The sequence below is a fragment of the Pleurodeles waltl genome, chromosome 6, assembly GCF_031143425.1.
Source record: "Pleurodeles waltl isolate 20211129_DDA chromosome 6, aPleWal1.hap1.20221129, whole genome shotgun sequence".
Lineage (NCBI taxonomy): Eukaryota > Metazoa > Chordata > Amphibia > Caudata > Salamandridae > Pleurodeles > Pleurodeles waltl.
This window is the reverse complement of record NC_090445.1, coordinates 55,772,064-55,787,240: the sequence shown is the minus strand read 5'-3', so window position 1 is coordinate 55,787,240 and position 15,177 is coordinate 55,772,064.

Sequence of the window (15,177 nt, the reverse complement as noted above, 5' to 3'; positions counted from 1 at the left end):
ATTTTTGGCACAGTTACCCACACTGTATGTAGTGACAATACACAAGTGTTCCCCCAAGACATAGCAAGGGACTTGCCGGCTTACTTTGAAACATCTGAGGAATTCATAAAACGTGCATGGCAACCATTTGTGACTTTTGGCCACAATAACCACCTGACTTTTGGCCACAATAACCATTTGCCAGGATTTGAAAGTGAAGAATCAAAGGTACCATTCTGAACCCAAGCCGTAAGTTCAGTGACATCTAAAAAAGTTTGCCAATTGTGGAATTTAGTTAGCGTGGGTATGCTGGGTGCATTAATCTCTTTTATTTTTGGTAACCCCAAGCAAGATGTATGCTGGACCGTTCATTTAAAAATATTATTTGTAAAGGAATAAAGCATGCTTTAAACAAAGCTTCCCTACCCCGTATCTGCCAATCTTTTGTTCCCCATATACTCTTCACATCAATAGTGTTTTTCCAGTACTCATAACCCTCAACAGCAATTTGGGAAACAAAGGAATTTGACTAAATAAGTTTTGTGCCGGTTAAAAATATTTTCTCATTTTGGAAGGTGGTAATTTGAAATAATATGACTTAGCATTTCTAGTGTCATGCTCAGTAAAATATGCAAGTGTTTTTACATATGTTTTGGAGCTCCCCACAGGTGAAGTCGGACAATGTTCCCACTGTGTGTAATTGAAAACTGATCTGGCTTTATTAGCTCGGTGTAGAAAGTAATGTTCCTAATGATTATAACAGAACATTTCCCTATAATCTGCTGTGTTCATACACACATTTTCACTTTCAAATACAGTATAGTATTCCAGCTCAGAAAGCATAGAATCAAGTGTAATAACATCAGTCACTGATATATTAAACACATATGGAATTTGAATGACCTCAGCAGGACCGTATATATATCAAAGGGCACTTTATCCCACACAATCCCATCTTGAATCAGAACTGCTGAGATGTTAACAAGGGACAAGTCTCTTTGAATTTTATGGTAAGTAAGGTGTTAAAACCTCAGCCACCGGCTCAACAGCAGAGTGTTCAGGAAGATAATGACCATTTATCAAGAGATAGAAAACAATGAAAAACTAATCCAAAACAGAAAGGCAAGCAATGTCAACAGTATCCACTGGTAATACCATGGATAACCCAAATAATTATTTTCAAGCCATATGTACAGCTTACTTGTCTTTGATACTGTTGCTGTTACAGCAGCAGATGAGTCAGAAGAAAAGTCATCAATATCAGAGCAGTCTGTGCAAACACAGGAGCCAGTGCAGAGCTGGTGGATGGAACCACTTGATGTGGAGGTTCATAGTAGACAATGCTGCCTGTGTGTGTTGAATTGGAGCAGTATAGTTCCACATCTTGGGTGTGTCTTGTCAGTGAAGTCATAACTGGAATCAGCAGAAGCTCATTCTCCGCCCTACCCATGCTTGAGGAGACAATTGTAGCATTGTTGTACACATTGGTGCCTGCAGAAACATTGTTTATGGATGTAGAGGTATATCCTGTTGAGTAGTGAGAGGGGAACAGGTACTACCCAAGGGACCTCGTTGTCTATTGTGCAGGATCGTTGTCAATGGAGACAAATCTGTTCCCTTTGGAACCAGGCAATGTGGTAGGATGACTGTTCTGGTACCATGTATGTAGGATGGGCTGAACTCCTTCACAGCAATCTTTTCACAAACCACATCCCCAACTTTAGCAATCTAGCCTGTAGATGTTGGCAAATCCCTTATTCCTAAAATGGAGGTACAGGCGGGTGAATTGTCATCTCAAGATTGTTGTAACTCCTGTAAAGCTATGACGTGTTCATGCATGTTAAATGGGGTGTCTGCTTCCACCACGCCAGGACCATCAAGATCTGGGACATACACTAGTATCCTGAATAACATCTCATAAGGGGTGCGACCTCCTAAGGACCTCTGGGCAGATTATTTAATGATCTCTGGACTCCATATAGGTGATGCAGCCAACTAAGGCCTGAACCTAATACTCTGGCTGTTAAGTCTTGATTCCTCCTCTCCACGACCAAATTATCCTTAGGATAGTAGGGGGAGGAATAATGGAGGTCAACACACATCGTCCTCATGGTGTCCCTGAATGCCCTAGAGGCAAAAGCAGGGCCCTAACCCGAATGGAATGCTGCAACCACATATGAACCGATAAAGAGCTGCAAATGTTTGATAACAGTTCGAGCATCAGCTGATCGATGTGGCCATACCCACAGGAATCTAGAATAGGAATCAACAGTGACTAAGATGTATTTGTATGCACCATCAGGTTGTAAGGGACCCACCCACAGGAATCTAGAATAGGAATAAACAGTGACTAAGATGTATTTGTATGCACCATCAGGTTGCAAGGGACCACACTTGTCCAGGTACACACATTGTAGTGGTCTGTTTGACACTAAGAGGAATGACTGCGGTGGGCATTTTATTTTTTAGCAAATTTCACAGCAGTGGACATACTGCTTGTTCTGTTTGTAAAGACCTGGCCACCAAAAGTGTTTTTGCAAAAGATAAATTATTGTCGCCACACCTGCATGAGCAGAAGCGACACCCTCATGACCTGCTTTGATAAGATCTAATCTCTGATCTTGGATCTCCCATCCCTGTAATGGTTGCAAATGCAATTTTTTTAGCTCTAACATGGTAGGTATATCTTGCAGGGTATGTTTTTGGTAACAACAGGCCATCAGCCTTAGCTTTCACGGCAGCCAGTGTTTCATTATCCAGTCTCATATGAGAACGAGTTATTGCAGCAAAAGGGGCCGTAGCTACTGCAGATTTGTCAGCTTTATCAGTCAAAGTATTTCATAAAACGTGTGCTCCGATACTTTGGTGGCCCAATGTATGTACTACATAGGCATCTGGTAGTCTGTACTTAAGATCAGCTACCCTCTCCCACAATGTTCTGTGTTTAATGGTGTTTCCCTTGGAGTCTTTGAACCTGTTGAAATGCCAGTGATTGAGATAATCATCGTAGGACTAGAAACAGTAATATGAATCACACACAATTAGTGTGGACTGCTCTGTATCCTTATGTTCCAGTGCCAAGATTAAAGCCCTTAGTTCAGCCAGCAGTGCATTGCAGTCCCCTAAGGTCTGCATGTAAGTATTTTGAGGGTAGAATGCACCATCTATCATTACCCAGCATAAGGCAGCGCAAGTGGCTGTAAATGCTGGTTTGGTATTGATCAAGCTGTAGTACTCCTGCTCATATTGGGGAAATTATTGTGTTTGTAATTTTGGGTCAAAAATATAATCAACATCAGTGGCAGTCAGGGAGGTTGCCCATTCAGTCCATTGTGGATGTAATGCTTTAGCGTTAGGAACGCTTGCTTTGGTGACAGCTTCTAAGGCTGGCACCTGCGTACCAACAATAATGTGTTTCCCTTGGGCTAGTGGCATCTCCTTAATGACACCCATTTGTACAACAGTCAGTATATATTCTGTGGGTGCAAAACGTCGTTCTGCATTTGAAAACAAATGAGATTTATAGGCCATGGGTACCGTGTCACCTTCATTGAAAGTGACATAGGTAAACCAGATGCCATCAGCAATTATTCTGATAATAAAGTTTGTTTTGTTGTTGCATGTGTGTAAGTGTTTTCCTTCTAGCATGTCCTGCTGAAGTTCTCTGAGAATGCATGTATGTTCTCGTGTGTAGTATTTGTTTGAGAAATCTGGATAAATTAAGTAATAAAGTGGTTTTATGCGTTGCGCATAATCAGGTATGTATCTCTTGGCCGTCTTCCCTCTCCTGTGACAAAGGTGCAGAATTTAGGGATTCTTTTTTATACTTGTCTCTCTTTCTTGGAACAAGCTAGTCCTTTAATTTCCTCTTGCTCTTTCACCATCAAAATGGGTAGAAAAATGTTGCTTTTCGTCTCCCAAGAAATGCAGAAAATTGTGGTCACCTTTCTGGGACATGCCATGCTAGACTACTGCAATGCCCTCTATGCAGGAGGGGAGTGTAACGCCACACCTTGTCGCGTCCTCTCTCTTTCCAACAGCGGTCGGAATGCGCTGCCGATTTTCAGAGCGCCGTCCCACGCGTTTTCTTGCTGTTTTGGTGACGCGTTCCGGGAAGCGTGTTTTGCGCTCCCGGTCGCGTCGCCCTTACCAACTTTAGGGCATTCTCTTCTCTTCTGTCCCTGGTGGTCTTTTTCTTTTCTTTTTTCTTGCTTTCTGTGTACTGCATTCCTCAGTATTCCTGCTGGTCTCCATGTTGTCTTCTTCCTGTTCTCATTTCCTAGCATGCCCTTTTCTTTTTTCCTATTCTGTTCTATAGGCTTTTCCCAATTCAAGATGGTGTTGTTTCATTTCCTGTGAAGACACTTCCTCTTTTTCAGTATATAAGTCACTCAGTCTTGCTCTACCTTGCGTTGCAAACACTTCCTTTTGGTGGTGCTCTTCGCTCCTGTTCGTCGTTCCTGTTTTTGCCTTTTTCCTGTTTTCAGGTCCTGTTTTTTCTTCTTTTTCAGGAGTTCCTGTTTGAGGTTTTTTCCCCATTTCTTGGGGTTTTTCCTCTGGGACTCCTTCTGGAGGGTACGGTCTGCTTAGGCGTTCTCTGTCAAGCGGCACTGTGGCTACTAGAAAGGGTCGCCCCTATCTGGCATTATCCAGAACCAGCAGAAGACCGGGTGTTTTCTCCAATCCTGCATCCAGAGGTGAGAAGCCGAGTGCAGTTCGTGAGAGGGAGGGCCTTAAACAAATTGCAGGGACTTCAAAATGCTACTATCTGCCTACTAATGAACCTTAAGAAATCTGACTCAGTCTCAAAGGCCAGAGCAATTATCCATTGGCTTCCGATCAAAAAAAGAGTGGCCTTCAAATCTTTTTACATTGCCCATAAAACCCTCTTTTCATCAGGCCTGTGCCCCTTAAAAGACCGGTTACTTTGACATACCCCTAATGTTAATCCCCGGTCTGCCTCAGCCAAGATTCTTATCATTCCAAAACCCAGATAGCTTCCTGGGGTGGTAGGACTTTTTCTTACATGACTTGTAAGCTTTGGAATCAGATGCCTTTCCACCTCAGAAAGCAAGCTAGTTTCCTGCTTTTCAGTGAGCTCTTTCATCTGATTTTCTAATCTCCATCTGGACAGTTCTCTTTCTTCCTTTGATGGCATCATTGAGATGCCCTTGGGCATTTGTGCACTTTATAAATTCCAAATCAAATCAAATCAAATGTATGTTCTGTCAAAATTGAAGAAACCCGGCCATGACTGTAGTTTCCTGATTGTATTTGGTGGTTGAAGTTGTGCGCATTTCTCTAGAAAGTGTGAGGCCAGGCTCTTGCCTTCATCTGATAACTCGTATCCCAGGAATAGGACACTGAGAAAATAAATTTTTGTTTTCTGGAAATTTAATTTATAGACCTGGGCAGTGAATCCAAGCATGACTTGATCTACCCTCGCAAAATGAATATCGAGGTTGTCATTTGTGAGATAAATATCATTGAGTCAATATCATGTAATATTGATGTTATACGGGCTGGAAACAACCGTAAGCTATTCCTATACCCCTGAGGCAAATGATAAAATCGCTGTTGTGAACCTAATGAGCTAAAAGCTCTAAGATCCCGATTTTCAGGCACTAGCCTTTGGAAGAAAAAAACACTGGAAATATACAGGTTGTTTTGCATTTTTTGCTCACTATATTGTTTATTAGTGCGACGCTGTGGGCATTTTGTATTGCATATGTGCATGTGTGACAGTTTAAGTATCTATAATCTAAGACTATTCTATATGAATGGTCTGGTTTTGGAATGGGGAAAAATTGGTTATTCATTGCAGAGGCACAGGGTTCAATTACTCCCTAGTACTCCAGTTGTGTGTGAATCTCTCCCATAGGGCCTTTAGCCTCATGTTTAATAGGATATTGAGGTTGAGGCAGGGGTGTTGACCTAATAGGTAGGGGGAATCTTTATCCCACCCAGGCCTCGAAAAATCATAAAAATGTTACTAAACCTACAGATCGATTAACTTGAAAATGTCTTTGTTTAATTAAGTAGACTAAATGTTCACTCCATTTATAAAAATAATCTAGCCCACATATAGGAGACACATGATCTATTATTGCCTCTTAGTTTACTAATAGCATTGCTACCAGGGCAGGAGTGCTTCTAGGTTCATTTTTAAACACTCACTTTTAATAAATATGTTACTAAAGCTTGATGTGGTCGCACACTGTCATTTATAGACAGAAAACTTCCAAGAAACGGCCAAAAACCTTCCCACTAACTTGCAGCTTTACTGATAACACTATATAATGTATTAACAAATCTGTTAAAATCAGGTTTCAGAAAACATATTTATTCTTTGTACATCACCAAGTAAAGTGTTCTGATTTGTTTTCATCCCATTAAAAAAAAAAATTTCATCACACAGAAATACAAACAATGGAATTTCACAACTACTGAAATATATTTTGTAATGTTTGTACAGTTGACTTAGCTATTTACATGTGTGTTAGGAAAAAACTGACAAAATCCTGGAACTCTGCAATCAGGAGCAAAATGAATTGTAAGACAAATTGACTTTTGACCTCTGCCACTAAACACAGAGCAAAATGTGACAAGAACAACTTAAAAGACCGCCTTCACTTTCTGACTGAACAAAACACCTGTTGTTTGTCAACTCACCAGAAGGGGCGAGTATGCCCTAAAAATAGCTCAACCTGGTAAAATATGACTCGCCATAGCAAGTGGGCAAGTAGAATTTTCAAGGCCTGCCACCACACATGGTTGCGGTACAATGTGAGAGCCTGCACTAGAGCCCAATCAGAGGCATTGCCTTCCTTTATTGTGTCTGAAACTAGAACTGAGAAAGAAGGCAAAATGACATCTTCCCCATGTGGGACTTGCAGACATATTTAGGTGGCCAATCTTTTTCTGCCAATAGAATATCACAGTTCAAATTTCCCCAAAATATTACTTCTATGGTGCTCTCCATGTTCCCCTCAATTTGGATATTTAATTCATAAACCCTACCGGGTGGGGAGACACACCTGTCCGCTGTCTCTATGACAAGAAAGTCATTAGTTGCTGCCACATCCAGATTTTCTATACGATTCTGGTGACAAATCATGACTTCTGCTGTGCTGTCTAGCAGAGTCGCTGCCCATGTCCTGTTCTTTAACAACGTTCTCAGGGTTGCTGGCATGTTTAATGGCAATTGCAGCCACCTTTTTCTTTTTGGGGCTCTTGTCGGGGAGATTTGTCCTCCTTTTTATGTAAGCTTCTGAGGAACGCTGTGAGTTCTTCTTCGGCTTCATGTAATCAGTGCTGTGTTCTGACCAGCCCACTCTCTTACTCTGTTTATCCAGCGTGTTCTGAAAGGAACGAGAGGGACTTGTATCAGTAGATTGATATCTATGAGGGGATTTAAAATGTTCTCTATTTTGGAGATTATGGCCCTCGTTTTGACCTCAGCAGACTTTTTGAAAGACCGCCGAAGCCGCTGCAGCCAGCAGACCGCTTATTAGGAGTCATTGGAGTCCGACTTCGAAGAGGTGGTTGCATCGCCAGCACTGCCACAGCAGCAAGACTCCGCCTGCCATATTACGAGCCGAGTCTTGTTGGCAGGACAAATCTAGTCCCGGACGATCTCCTTGATTGAGAAGGTATGTGATTGTCCGAAAGAGGGGGGGTGGGATGACTTCAATCAATCACCCGTGAGGGTCTCAAGGTGCTGAGGGGGGGAAGGGTGGGAGGAGGTGCTGCTACTGCTCGAACAGCCAGGTCTTGAGACGTTTCCTGAAGATAAGGAGGTCTTTGGTCTGGCGCAGGTGGGTGGGAATAGTGTTCCACGTTTTGGCGGCGAGGTGCTAGAATGATCCACCGCCGGTTGTAATTCTGCAGATGCGTGGGACGGTTGCGAGGGCGAGGTTGGCGGAGCGGAGATGTCGGGTCGGGTGTAGGAGAGCTGTCTGTTGAGGTATTCTGGTCCGGTGTTGTGCAGTGCTTTGTGAGCGTGGGTGAGGAGTTTGAATGTGATTCTCTTGTTGACTGGGAGCAAGTGCAGGTTTCTCAGGTGGTCTGTGATGTGGCAGCGGCGGGGGATGTCCAGGATGAGGCGTGTGGAGGCGTTCTGGATGCGTTGCAGCTTCTTCTAAAGTTTGCCCGTGGTTCCTGCATAGAGGGCATTGCCATTGTCCAGTTTGCTGCTTACGAGGGCTTGGGTGACTGTTCTTCTGGTTTCAGTGACACATCAGAATAGCAGTCAAGCATTATTGGAAGTACTCTCCCACTCCTCAATGAGTAGTCATCTCACACAACCCATATCACTCTCAAACCGATCACAGACTAGCAATTGCACGGTATCTGAAGCACTCTTATGTCCCTCATGCACTAGCCATCCCACATATCTCAGCACTCTCACCCCTTGGAGAATCTGTTGAATACTACTGATAGTACTTTCACAGCCGTCTAAAAGCCGGAATGACACACTGACAGCACTCTCACAGCTTTCTCAAATGAGCAGTCACTCACTACAAAATTGCACTCTGACATCCATCACAGACTAGCAGTCACAGGTTAGCCATCTCTCTCTACTGACAGCACACTCACACCTTTCTGAGAAGCAGCAGGAATGTAGCTTCTATTGGTGCAGCAGGTGCAGTGGCTCAGGTGGCCACCAAATCCTGATTATTGCTGTATTTTACAGTTTGAATAGCAGAGGCCCATTTCCTTCTTTGCACTAAGGCCGTGACACAGCGAGTCATGGTATTGTGTCTATGAGGAGCTGGGCATACTTACACTGACTTTGTGCATTTATTGCACTAGGTGTTTCTGAGCTGGTTACTACCATCCATCTCGAAAGGATATCTCAAATCCTACCCCTGGACCTGTTTGGTAAGATAGCCCAGGCCTCTCTGACGACAAGGGGGTGCAGGCAATGGGCTCCCTGAATGGATATAACTATAATACAAGCCACTGTTAATAGCTTTTAAATCACAGCACATCTTCCACATGTTCTCACCAGAGCACAAGTCAGGCTACACCCAGGCAGACAGTGTCCACCAACTATTATCATAGGGTGGACACCGTCCACCCTGCTAAGCAGTTGGGCCACACTAAAAGTATGCTGACCTCATCCCGGTGTAATTTTCAGACACTGGGAAACATTCAGCAGCTCCTGCATGTAGTGTGCCTTCATTCCCAGCAACAACGTGCAGGCAGCGAGGGGCTCTGTTATTTTAAATTTCAGCTAGGTCCAAAACAGAGGCCGAAGTTAAGGGACATCAGGCATCCGTTTGTTTGAGTATCTTGGCTGGGAGCTATGTGCAGCCTCAAACTTGCAAATGCAATGGAGGGAAAACAAAGAGGCATAGCTTATCACTTCACAAGTGCTTAAGAGAGGCATGGTTTTGACGTGTTTAGTCCCTGAATTTAAGAAATAATCGTGCACTGTAAGAATGTCACAGGTGTTAGCCTGTCTCAGTATTTACACAAATAACTATTTAAATACTGCTATTTTGTTTTATTTATTTTATAGCGTTACTCATCCCATTGCACAGTGTCAGAGTGCTTTACATCACACATACACATTACACATTGAAAATAAATGATATAATGCTATGTTAGAAGGAATACAATTTATGAACTGCGAGTAACAAAAGGACGTGTGTTGGAAGCAGCAATCCACTTGCCTAGCTGAATAAAATCTGTCATCTGCATGTTACATGGTGTGCTTTAGAGGAGATACATTAACACTCCATGTTACTTCGATTTAAAACTGGGACCAACAAAACAGAAATCTCTCCAGCTAAAGCGTTAACCTTCGGAATTACCTTACCAATATTATTATTCCCTGAGATCTACCTTGCACACAAAGATCTGTGCAGCAGTTGCCTTAACCTCATTTATAAAATGCAGACTTTGCAACCAATTAAGCAAAACAAATGCACTGCCACATTTCTTCTGTGGCAGAGTTTTTTAAAATTATGGGGCATGTTACAAGCACCTTGAGCCTCCTTACCGTCATTCTTTTTATGCTAAAACGGCATAAAGGAGGCATTTTTCCCACACCAGATTTACAAAGTGGAGAAATGCATGCTTTGCATCACTTTGTAAACCCTTGCAGCACATTATGCCTTCAACAGGCACTATGTATGCAAGGGGGGCGTTCCGGCAAGGGAGGCCCGAAAAAACGGGGTAGTGAAATTTACAATATTTCACTGAGTCGTTTTTTCTGTCGTTTTTAATACCTGATCAGAGCGGGCGTTAAAGTGACACACCTATTTTGTTCAATGAGCCTCCCTGTGCTTTGCTGCACTAGCGTCAAAATTTTTGACACTAGTGCAGAAAGCACCACAATAGCATAAAAAATGTTGACGCTATTGTGCTAACGACCGCCATGGTGCCCCGTATCAGAAATTCGACACAACCATGGTGTTGTTAGGTGCCGGTAGGGTAGGGTGCAAAAAAAAGTGGCGCATCATAACTGATGCACCACTTTCTTATAAATATGCCCCTAAATGTATAAGTTAAGGCCCATCTCTTGTGCAGGATTGAATCACTTTTTTGGTACATCCCTGACGCAAAATCTCATTTGTTAATCCTTGTAATTAGCTTAAATGTACTCATGATAGATCTGCTAAACGAATGTGTGAGGTGTTAAGATTAAGATCTGATGTCACTTCTTGTGATGTTACTTCCTGTGAGTTCCTGGGTTCTAATACCACTCCCTGTGATGTCACGCACAATCTCACTTACATAGTGCCTATTTTGTTTAGTCTCCCCACTTCAGTTTTTAGGATTGAGTGCGCAAGCTCTCTGGCCCCTGTTGTAATCTCTCTGTGGGCTTTTTAGCACATGCATGTCAGGCCCATCAGTTTGGTTGGTTCGTGGGCTTGCCTTTTAAAATTCGCTTGATTTCATTAGTGAAAGGCATGCATAGGTCATGCCTTTTCCGGTGTTTAGCCCTCCTCAAGCGCACCAGTAAACTACTGAAAACTAGGAGGCTCCATGTTTCCCACATGGCTTCTGGACTACTTTATCTTTTTATTTCCTACTCAGCGCAATCTAGCTGGGCATTAGTCAAACGCTTTGCATGTTACATGGATAATTGCATAACTGCTGATACGTTTGACTGCGAGCGAACTTCTGTTTCCTTTTGTGTGCTTCTTCACACTCATGCTCATGACGTGGCGCTTTAGGTCGGCTCACTTATGTAAAACTATTTTACTTTTAATTTTTTGTATTTTGTGAGCATGAATTTGTGTACTGCGTACTGTTGACATTACCAGCTTACTTACATTCCTGGCGCTGGTGCAAATAGCTAAGCCATGAGGAGCCATTGGCGAATGAGTAACCTTCGGTTCCTGTAGCAGCTGTATTCTGTTCATACTTCTTCATGGTGAAAAATACCAATCATTCCAGCTTGTTTAACACAAATCTGAAAATGCAGGCCATCCTCCCTAGCAGCCTACATTATGTAAGGTACTACTAAGGTTGGAATTATGAATAGCCTTCAGTATACAAAATAAGTAGGGGTAAAAAAGAAAGTCCTTCCTTGGTGAGCCCTGAGATGAGGTCCTTTGTAACAGTTTTCCAAAGAGGATCATTCTGTCCATGTTTTACACCTAAGTGCTGATCTTCAAGCGATTTTTTATTAAAACGTAAAAAAGGAGTCAGAGTTCAATTATCAACCTCAACGCTTCTTCGCTTACTTCAAAATGTGTAATATTTCCAGGGGCTAAATTCCTCTGCAGTCATGCATTTTAAAATGGCATGCGCAGAGCCCTTGTCTACTAGGGTTGAGCGCAAAGCGCTCCGTCCCTGCTGTAATCTCTCTGTGGGCTTTTAACCACGCCCATGTCAAGCTCATCAGTTTGGTTGGTTCATTGGTTTACCTTTTAAAATTTAGTTTAGTTTTAAAGATTTATAAAGCGCATGGCGACCCGAAGGCATCCCAGCGCTAAAAGCAACAAAGCACGAATAGGAGGGGGAAACAATGCTAATTACAGAATAAAAACGTTTTGAGCGTTTTCCTAAAGAGGTGCTCGGAGGGTTCATAGCGGAGCTCCAAAGGAAGGGTATTCCAAAGGTGGGAGGCCTTACTGGAAAAGGAATTGTTGCCCCAGGCTCTCTTAGATCGAGAAATGTGTGCATACCTAAGAGAGGAGGAACGTAAGATCCTAGAAAGAGTATGCAAGGAAATGCGTTTCCTTAGAGAGATGGGACCTTTACCATGTAGGGCCCTATGGACAATGCAAAGAGATTTAAAATGGATCCGTTCTTTGATGGGGAGCCATTGGAGGGTGGAGATAGCCAATTTGGCGGATGAATATTTTGAGGAGTGAGTAAGAAGCATGGCAGCTGCATTTTGCACTCTTTGCAGCTTCTTTATAACATAAAGAGGGGAGCTGAGGAACAGGGAGTTTCCGTAATCCAGCCGGGTAAGAATTAAGGCTTGGATGAGAATTCTTCTGGCTGTAGGAGGAAGCAGAGAGAGAATCTTTCTGAACATGCGCATAAGACCAAAACAGGTAGAAGAAACTTAAAATTAGCTTGATTTCATTAGTGGAAGGCATGGATACGTCATGCCTCTTCCTGTGTTTAGCCCGCATCGAGCACACCGGCCAACTACTGAAGACATAGGAGGCTCCATGTTTTCTGTATGTTTTTTGCACTATTGTTCCTCTTTATTTTGTAGGCAGTACGTTCTCGCAGGGCAGAAGTAAAGCGCTTTGCTGGTTACGTGGATAATTGCACTTTTGTCAATAAATTTCACTGCGAGCGGACTTCTGTTCCCTATAAACAGAAAATGTTTGAGCGTTATTCACACACAAATGCAATATGAGACCGAGGACCCAGCACTGAAGGGTTGTATGTCACCACCTAAAATACAATGGAGTCCACGTACCGCTACACAGAATCTACTACATTGAAATGAGCCCCTCTGAGATTACCACTGCAAGAATTACCACTCCTGAGATTACCACTACTGTGATTACTATCTCTGAGATTACCACTGTTGAATTATCACTATTGTGATTACTACCTCTGAGAGTACCACTGCAGGGATTACCACTGCTGTGATTACTACCTCTAAGATTACCCCTGCAGGGATTACCATTGAAGAGATTACCTCTACTGTGATTACTACCTCTGAGATTACCACTGCTGAATTCACACTACTGTAATTAGTACCTCTGAGAGTATCACTGCAGGGATTACCACTACTGTGATTACTAACTCTGAGATTACCACTGCTGATATTACCACTACTGTGAATACCACCTCTGAGATTACCCCTGCAGGCGTTACCACTGCTGAGGTTACCACTACTGTGATTACTATTTATAAGATTATCAGTGCAGGGATTACCTGTGCTGAGATTACCACTGTTGAAATTATCACTGCAGGGATTACCACTACTGGGATTGCTACCTCTGAGATTAACACTGCAGGGATTATCACTGCTGAGATTACCACTGATGTGATTACTACCACTGAGATTACCACTACTGATATCACTACTGTGATTACTACTTCTGAGATTACCACTGCAGAGATTACCACTGGTGAGATTACCACTACTGTGATGACCACTATTGTGATTACTACTGCTGAGATTACCAGTGCAGGGATTACCACTCTAGGGATTACCACTGCTGAATTACCCCTACTATGATTACTACCTCTGAGAGTACCACTGCAGGGATTACCACTGCTGAGATTACCACTACTTTGATTACTACTGCTGAGATTACTCTTGCAGGGATTACCAGTGCAGGGACTACCACTGCTGAATTACCACTTCTGTGATTACTACCTCTGAGAGTACCACTGCAGGGATTATCACTGCTGAGATTACCACTACTGTGATTACTAACTCTGAGATTACCATTGGTGATATTACCACTACTGTGAATACTACCTCTGAGATTACCCCTGCAGGCGTTACCACTGCTGAGGTTACCACTACTGTGATTACTACCTATAAGATTATCAGTGCAGGGATTACCCGTGCTGAGATTACCACCGTTGAAATTATCACTGCAGGGATTACCACTCCTGAGATTACCACTACTGCGATTACTATCTCTGAGATTACCACTGTTGAATTATCACTATTGTGATTACTACCTCTGGGAGTACCACTGCAGGGATTACCACTGCTGAGATTACCACTGCTGTGATTACTACCGCTGAGATTACCCCTGCAGGGATTACCATTGAAGAGATTACCTCTACTGTGATTACTACCTCTGAGATTACCACTGCTGAATTAACACTACTGTGATTAGTACCTCTGAGAGTATCACTGCAGGGATTACCACTACTGTGATTACTAACTCTGAGATTACCACTGCTGATATTACCACTACTGTGAATACCACCTCTGAGATTACCCCTGCAGGCGTTACCACTGTTTAGGTTACCACTACTGTGATTACTACCTATAAAATTATCAGTGCAGGGATTACAAATGCTGAGATTACCACCGTAGGAATTACCACTGCTGAGATTACCACTGATGTGATTACTACCACTGAGATTACCACTACTGATATTATCACTACTGTGATTACTATTTCTGAGATTACCACTGCTGGAATTACCACTACTGTGATGACCTCTACTGTGATTACTACTGCTGAGATTACCAGTGCAGGGATTACCACTGCTGAATTACCACTACTATGATTACTACCTCTGAGAGTACCACTGCAGGGATTATCACTGCTGGGATTACCACTACTGTGATTACCACTTCTTTGATTACTACTGCTGAGATTACCCGTGCAGGGATTACCAGTGCAGGGACTACCACTGCTGAATTACCACTTCTGTGATTACTACCTCTGAGAGTACCACTGCAGGGATTATCACTGCTGAGATTACCACTACTGTGATTACTAACTCTGAGATTACCACTGGTGATATTACCACTACTGTGATTACTACCTCTGAGATTACCCCTGCAGGGGGTAATCCACTCTCCTTTCCCTTCTCGTTTCATGACTTTTTATTAGGGTCTCTCAGTCCGTCCCACAAATTGCTAATTGGTCAACCTTATCTGGGGCCATGACTACTCTACACATAATTGTATCAATTTGTCCTGATTGTCTCCTGTCCACTGGTACATTGCAGAAAATTCTAGCAGAGCTCATTTGAACTCTGTACAGTTCAAAGTCCTTTTCTCCAGTTCCAGTCCTC